Genomic DNA, 8329 nt, shown 5'->3' with positions numbered 1-8329 from the left:
TAGTTTATTATAAATAGGACCTTTTACTAGTCTTTTTGACAATCTTTGGACGCCTGGTTCTTAGATCAGAGGGGCTGGCCACCTCGGCCATGCCTGGACCTTCACTTATGTAATTTCAAACGGTAGAGTTTCTACACTCCATAGATTAAGGTGTGGAGCTCTGCTGTTCCTCAAAGATTAATGCAAAGTACTACTGTTTTCTATTCAATTCATCTTATTTCGCTTCTAAGATATCCATTCGCATCCAAGAACGTGATGAAGGTGATGATTATGTGTGACGCTCATCATCCTTCTCCCCTATGAACGCGTGCCTGACAAACACTTCTGTTCTACATGAATTAAGCTAGAATGAGTATCTCTTAGATCTCCTAACCAGAATCTTCGTGGCGTAAGCTAGAATGATGGCGGCATTCAAGAGAATCCGGAAGGTCTAAACCTTGTCTGTGGTATTCTGAGTAGGATTCAATGATTGAATGACTGTGACGAGCTTCAAACTCGCGAGTGCTGGGCGTTAGTGACAGACGCAAAAGGAGGGTGAATCCTATTCCAGCATGATCGGGAACCGACAGATGAATAGCCGTGCCGTGACAGGGTGCGTGAGCATATTATTCACTGAGAGGAGGGGATGTAGCCACTGACAACGGTGATGCCCTTGCATACAGCCAGCCATGGAAAGGAGTAAGACCGATTGGATGAAGATAGCAGGAAAGCAGAGGTTCAGAGGAACGAAAAGCATCTCCATTCGCTTATCTGAAATTCCTACCAATGATTTACATAAGTATCTCTATCCCTATTCTATTATTTATTATTCGAAAACTCCATGATTATTTTATATCCGCCTGACTGAGATTTACAAGGTGACCATAGCTTGCTTCATACCAACAATCTCCGTGGGATTCGACCCTTACTCACGTAAGGTATTACTTGGACGACCCAGTGCACTTGCTGGTTAGTTGTATCGAAGTTGTGACCATTACGAATTAAGATCAGAGCACCAAGCTTTGGAGCCATTACCAGGATTTGTTCGAGCCTGGAGATCACAATTTCGTGCACCAAGTTTTTGGCGCCGTTGCCGGGGATTGTTTGAGTTTGGACAACTGACGGCTCATCTTGTTGCTCAGATTAGGTAATTTTCTTTTTGTTTTCTTTTCAAAAATTTTTCAAAAATATTTTCAAAAAAATTTTCATCTATTTTCGAAAAAAATAAAAAAATAAAAATGTTTTCAAAAAAAAAATTTTATTCAAAATTTTTAAGAATGAATTCTAGTGTTTCATGAAACATGTGAAGCCTGGCTGGCTGTAAAGCCATGTCTAAATTTATTTGGACTGAGGCTTGCAATTTGTTATAAAGAGCAATATACTCTCGTGTTAAAGACTAAAGCTTGGCTGGCCATTGGCCATGTCTAGTGTTTTGGACTGGAGCTTTCTTTGAAAGCTTGGCTGGCTAGTGAGCCATGTCTAATTCCTGGACTGAAGCTTTAGACTAACATGGCAAGATTCCTGGAATTCATATTAAAAATTTTGGAATCCTTATTTTTTCTTTTAAATTTTCGAAAAATATAAATAAAAATCCAAAAAAATTAGAAAATCATAAAAATCAAAAATATTTTGTGTTTCTTGTTTGAGTCTTGAGTCACATTATAAGTTTGGTGTCAATTGCATGTGCATCTTGCATATTTCGAAAATTTCATGCATTCATAGTGTTCTTCATGATCTTCAAGTTGTTCTTGGTAAGTCTTCTTGTTTGATCTTGATGATTTTTTTGTTTTGTGTCTTTTCATGTTTATCATATGCATTCTTGAATTCTTAGTGCGTAAGCATTAAAGAATTCTAAGTTTGGTGTCTTGCATGTTTTCTTTGCATTAAAAGATTTTCAAAATTATGTTCTTGATGTTCATCTTGACATTCAAAGTGTTCTTGGTGTTCATCTTGACATTCATATCATTCATGCATGCATTCATTGTTTTGATTCAAAATTTTCATGCATTGCATATTTTTCATGTTTTTCATAAAAATTTCAAAAATCAAAAAAAATATCTTTCCCTTTTTCTCTCATCAAATTCGAAAATTGAGTTGACTTTTTCAAAAATTTTTAAAATCAAGTTGTTTCTCATGAGTCAAATCAAATTTTCAATTTGAAAATCTTATTTTTTTTAAAAATCTTTTTCAAAAATCAAATCTTTTTCAAAATTCTTAGTTATTTTCGAAAATTCCAAAAATATTTTTCAAAAATCTTTTTCTTATTTTTATACCAAATTTTCGAAAATAACATAATCAATTAATGTTTTGATTCAAAAATTTGAAGTTTGTTACTTACTTGTTAAGAAAGATTCAAACTTTAAGTTCTAGAATCATATCTTGTGATTTCTTATGAATCAAGTCATTAATTGAGATTTTAAAAATCAAATCTTTTTCAAAACTAATTTCTATCATATCTTTTCAAAATATCTTCTTATCTTATCTTTTTCAAAAATATCTTTTCAAAATATCTTTCCTAACCTCCTAACTACTTATCTTTTCAAAATTGGTTTTCAAAATTTGTTTCAACTAACTAACTAACTTTTTGTTTGTCTCTTAACTTTTTCAAAACCACCTAACTAATTCTAATTTTCGAAAATACCTCCCCCTTTTTTCAAAAATTTCTTTTTAATTAACTAATTATTTTATTTTTTTTATTTCAAAAAAAAAATTTCGAAAAAAAAAAATACTAAATATTTTTCAAAAACTATTTTCAAAAATCACTAACTCTTTTTCAAAATAATTTTCGAAAATTTTTCCTCCCCCATCCCATTCTATTTATTCATTCATATCCTAACATCTCATCTCACATCTCTTCCATTAGTACAGTTGCATTTCTTCCTTTATATCACATTCTTTGTCTCCCCCTTTTCTTCCACTCACAAAGGGATCCCTATACTGTGGTATAAAGGATCTCTATTATTATTATCATTTTTCTGGCCATTCTTCCTTGTCACATGAGCAGGAGCAAGGATAAGAACATTCTTGTGGAAGCAGATCCAGAACCTGAAAGGACTCTGAAGAGAAAATTAAGAGAAGCTAAAATACAACAATCCAGAGATAACCTTTCAGAAATTTTCGAACAGGCAGAGGAGATGGCAGCCGAAAATAATAATAATGAAAGGAGGATGCTTGGTGACTTTACTGCACCTAATTCCAATTTACATGGAAGAAGCATCTCCATTCCTGCCATTGGAGCAAACAACTTTGAGCTGAAACCTCAATTAGTTTCTCTGATGCAGCAGAACTGCAAGTTTCATGGACTTCCATCTGAAGATCCTTTTCAGTTCTTAACTGAATTCTTGCAGATATGTGATACTGTTAAGACTAATGGAATAGATCCGGAAGTCTACAGGCTCATGCTTTTCCCTTTTTCTGTAAGAGACAGAGCTAGATTATGGTTGGATTCTCAACCTAAAGACAGCCTGAACTCTTGGGATAAGCTGGTCACGGCTTTCTTAGCCAAGTACTTTCCTCTTCAAAAGCTGAGCAAGCTAAGAGCTGATGTTCAAACCTTCAGACAGAAAGAAGGTGAATCTCTCTATGAAGCTTGGGAAAGATACAAACAGTTGACCAAAAAGTGTCCTTCTGACATGCTTTCAGAATAGACCATCCTGGATATATTCTATGATGGTTTATCTGAGCTATCAAAGATGTCACTGGACACTTCTGCAGGTGGATCCATTCACCTAAAGAAAACGCCTGCAGAAGCTCAAGAACTCATTGACATGGTTGCTAATAACCAGTTCATGTACACTTCTGAAAGGAATCCTGTGAGTAATGGGACGCCTATGAAGAAGGGAGTTCTTGAGGTTGATACTCTGAATGCCATATTGGCTCAGAATAAAATATTGACTCAGCAAGTCAATATGATTTCTCAGAGTCTGCATGGAATGCAAGCTGCATCCAACAGTACTCAAGAGGCATCTTCTGAAGAAGAAGCCTATGATCCTGAGAACCCTGCAATAGCAGAGGTAAATTACTTAGGTGAACCTTATGGAAACACCTATAACTCAACATGGAGAAATCATCCAAATTTCTCATGGAAGGATCAAAAGCCCCAACAAGGCTTTAATAATGGTGGAAGAAACAGGTTTAGCAATAGCAAGCCTTTTCCATCATCAACTCAGCAACAGACAGAGAACTCTGAACAAAATGCTTCTAATTTAGCAAATCTAGTCTCTGATCTATCTAAGGCCACTGTAAGTTTCATGAATGAAACAAGATCTTCCATTAGAAATCTGGAAGCACAAGTGGGCCAGCTGAGTAAAAGGATCACTGAAATCCCTCCTAGTACTCTCCCAAGTAACACAGAAGAGAACCCAAAAGGAGAGTGCAAGGCCATTGACATAAGCGCCATGGCCGAACCTGCAAAGGAAGGAGAGGACGCAAATCCCAAGGAGGAAGACCTCCTGGGACGTCCAGTGGTCAATAAGGAGCTTCCCTCTGAGGAACCAAAGGACTCTGAGGCTCATCTAGAGACCATAGAGATTCCATTGAACCTCCTTATGCCCTTCATGAGCTCTGATGAGTATTCCTCTTCTGAAGAGAATGAGGATGTTACTGAAGAGCAAACTGCCAAGTTTCTTGGTGCAATCATGAAGCTGAATGCCAAATTATTTGGCATTGATACTTGGGAAGTTGAACCTCCCTTGTTCATCAATGAACTAAGTGATCTGGATCAACTGACATTGCCTCAGAAGAGACAGGATCCTGGAAAGTTCACAATACCCTGCACCATAGGCACCATGATCTTTAAGGCTCTGTGTGACCTTGGTTCAGGTATAAACCTCATGCCCCTCTCTGTAATAGAGAAACTGGGAATCTATGGGGTGCAAGCTGCTAAAATCTCATTAGAGATGGCAGACAGCTCTAGAAAACAGGCTTATGGACAAGTAGAGGACGTGTTAGTAAAGGTTGAAGGCCTTTACATCCCTGCTGATTTCATAGTCCTGGATACTGGAAAGGAAGAGGATGAATCCATCATCCTAGGAAGACCTTTCTTGGCCACAGCAAGAGCTGTGATTGATGTTGACAGAGGTGAAATAGTCCTTCAATGGAATGAGAACTCCCTTGTATTCAACACTCAAGGATCTCCCTCTGCAACCATGGAGAGGAAGCAGAAAAAGCTTCTCTCCAAGCAGAATCAACCAGAGCCCCCACAGTCAAACTCTAAGTTTGGTGTTGGGAGGCCACAACCAAACCCTAAGTTTGGTGTTGAACTCCCATATCCAAACTCTAAGTTTGGTGTTGGAGAGTCTCAACAAAGCTCTGCACATCTGTGAGGCTCCATGAGAGCCCACTGTCAAGCTATTGACATTAAAGAAGCGCTTGTTGGGAGGCAACCCAATGTTTATCTAATTCTTATTTTTATTGTTTTTCATGTTTTCTTAGGTTCATGATCATGTGGAGTCACAAAATAAACAAAAAAATCAAAAACGGAATCAAAAACAGCAAAAGAAAAATCACACCCTGGAGGAGCATCTGTCTGGCGTTCAAACGCCAGAACAGAGCATAGTTCTGGCGCTGAACGCCCAGAATGGGAGCATTCTAGCGCTGAACGCCCAGAACAAGCATGGTTCTGGCGTTCAACGCCAGAAATGGCAGCAGATGGGCGTTGAACGCCCAGAGTTGTGTGCAAGGGCATTTTGCATGCCTAAATTGGTGCAGGGATGTAAATGCCTTGACACCTCAGGATCTGTGGACCCCACAGGATCCACTCAGGATCTGTGGACCCCACAGGATCATCTCAGGATCTGTGGACCCCACAGGATCCCCACCTACCTCCACTCACCTCTTCTCACCACTCTCTTTCACACAACCCCATAAACACTCTTCCCAAAAACCCTTCACCAATCACCTCAATCTCTCTTCCCCACTAAACCTTCACCACTCACATCCATCCACTCTTCCCCATAAACCTACCTCATAAACTCCACCTACCTTCAAAATTCAAAACCAATTTCCCACCCAAATCCACCCATATGGCCGAACCAATACCCCCCCTCCCTTCCCTATATAAAGACCTCCATTCTTCACCAAATTCACACAACACACCCCTCTACACTCTCCTTGGCCGAAACCACCTCTCCCTCTCCCTCTCCATATTTCTTCTTCTTCTTCTTCTATTCTTTTGTTTATTGCTCGAGGGCGAGCAATATTCTAAGTTTGGTGTGGTAAAAGCATAGCTTTTTTTGTTTTTTCATTACCATTGATGGCATCAAAGACCGGAGAATCCTCTAGAAGAGGGAAAGGGAAGACAAGAGCTTCCACATCCGAGTCATGGGAGATGGAAAGGTTCATCTCTAAAGCCCATCAAGACCACTTCTATGATGTTGTGGCCAAGAAGAAGGTGATCCCTGAGATCCCTTTTAAACTCAAAAGAAATGAGTATCCGGAGATCCGACATGAAATTCAAAGAAGAGGTTGGGAAGTTCTAACAAACCCCATCCAACAAGTCGGCATCTTAATGGTTCAAGAGTTCTATGCCAATGCATGGATCACCAAGAACCATGATCAAAGTAAGAACCCGGATCCAAAGAACTATGTTACAATGGTTCGGGGGAAATACTTGGATTTTAGTCCGGAAAATGTGAGGTTGGCGTTCTACTTGCCATACATGGAAGAGAACGCACGCCCCTACACAAGGAGAGTCAACTTTGATCAAAGGTTGGACCAAGTCCTTATGGACATATGTGTAGAAGGAGCCCAATGGAAGATTGACTCCAAAGGCAAGCCGGTTCAACTAAGAAGATTGGACCTCAAGCCTATAGCTAGAGGATGGTTGGAGTTTATTCAATGCTCAATCATTCCCACTAGCAACCGGTCTGAAGTTACTATAGACCGGGCCATCATGATCGATAGCATCATGATTGGAGAAGAGGTGGAAGTTCATGAGATTATACCTCAAGAACTCTACAAGGTGGCTGACAAGTCCTCCACCATGGCAAGGTTAGCCTTTCCTCACCTCATTTGCCACCTATGCAATTCAGCTGGGATTGACATAGAGGGAGATATCCTCATCAAAGAGGACAAGCCCATCACTAAGAAAAAGATGGAGCAAGCAAGAGAGCCCAGTCATGGAGCTCAAGAGGCGTATGAAGCTCATCACCATGAGATTCCGGAAATGCCTCAAATGCACTTTCCTCCACAAAACTATTGGGAGCAAATCAACACCTCCCTAGGAGAATTGAGTTCCAATATGGGACAACTAAGGGTGGAACATCAAGAGCACTCCATCATGCTCCATGAAATAAGAGAAGATCAAAAAGCAATGAGGGAGGAGCAACAAAGACAAGGAAGAGACATAGAGGAGCTCAAGGACATCATTGGTTCCTCAAGAAGGAAACGCCACCATCACTAAGGTGGATTCATTCCTTGTTCTTCTTTCTTCTGTTTTTCGTTTTCTATGTGCCTATCTATGTTTGTGTCTTCATTACATGATCATTAGTAGTAGTAATTATGTCTTAAAGTTATAAATGTCCTATGAATCCATCACCTCTCTTAAATAAAAACTGTTTTAAATCAAAAGAACAATAAGTACATGAGTTTCGAATTTATCCTTGAACTTAGTTTAATTATATTGATGTGGTGACAATGCTTCTTGTTTTCTGAATGTATGCTTGAACAGTGCATATGTCTTTTGAAATTGTTGTTTAAGAATGTTAAATATGTTGGCTCTTGAAAGAATGATGACTAGGAGACATGTTATTTGATAATCTGAAAAATCATAAAAATGATTCTTGAAGCAAGAAAAAGCAGCAAAGAACAAAGCTTGCAAAAATATATATATATATATATATATATATATATATATATATATATATATATATATATATAGGCGAAAAAAATAGAAAGAAAAAGAAAAAGCAAGCAGAAAAAGCCAAAAGCTCTTAAAACCAAGAGGCAAGAGCAAAAAGCCAATAACCCTTAAAACCAAAAGGCAAGGGCAAATAAAAAGGATCCCAAGGCTTTGAGCATCAGTGGATAGGAGGGCCTAAAGGAATAAAATCCTGGTCTAAGCGGCTAAACAAAGCTGTCCCTAACCATGTGCTTGTGGCGTGTAGGTGTCAAGTGAAAACTTGAGACTGAGCGGTTAAAGTCAAGGTCCAAAGCAAAAAAAAGAGTGTGCTTAAGAACCCTGGACACCTCTAATTGGGGACTTTAGCAAAGCTGAGTCACAATCTGAAAAGGTTCACCCAAGACTCATAAAGAAGCTGTGTTCAAGAATCATCACACTGAACTAGGAGAGTCAATAACACTATTCGAAATCTGAAGTTCCTATAGATGCCAATCATTCTAAACTTCAATG

This window comes from Arachis hypogaea, chromosome 14 (genome assembly GCF_003086295.3).
Source record: "Arachis hypogaea cultivar Tifrunner chromosome 14, arahy.Tifrunner.gnm2.J5K5, whole genome shotgun sequence".
Classification (NCBI taxonomy): domain Eukaryota; kingdom Viridiplantae; phylum Streptophyta; class Magnoliopsida; order Fabales; family Fabaceae; genus Arachis; species Arachis hypogaea.
This window is presented reverse-complemented; position numbering follows the sequence as displayed.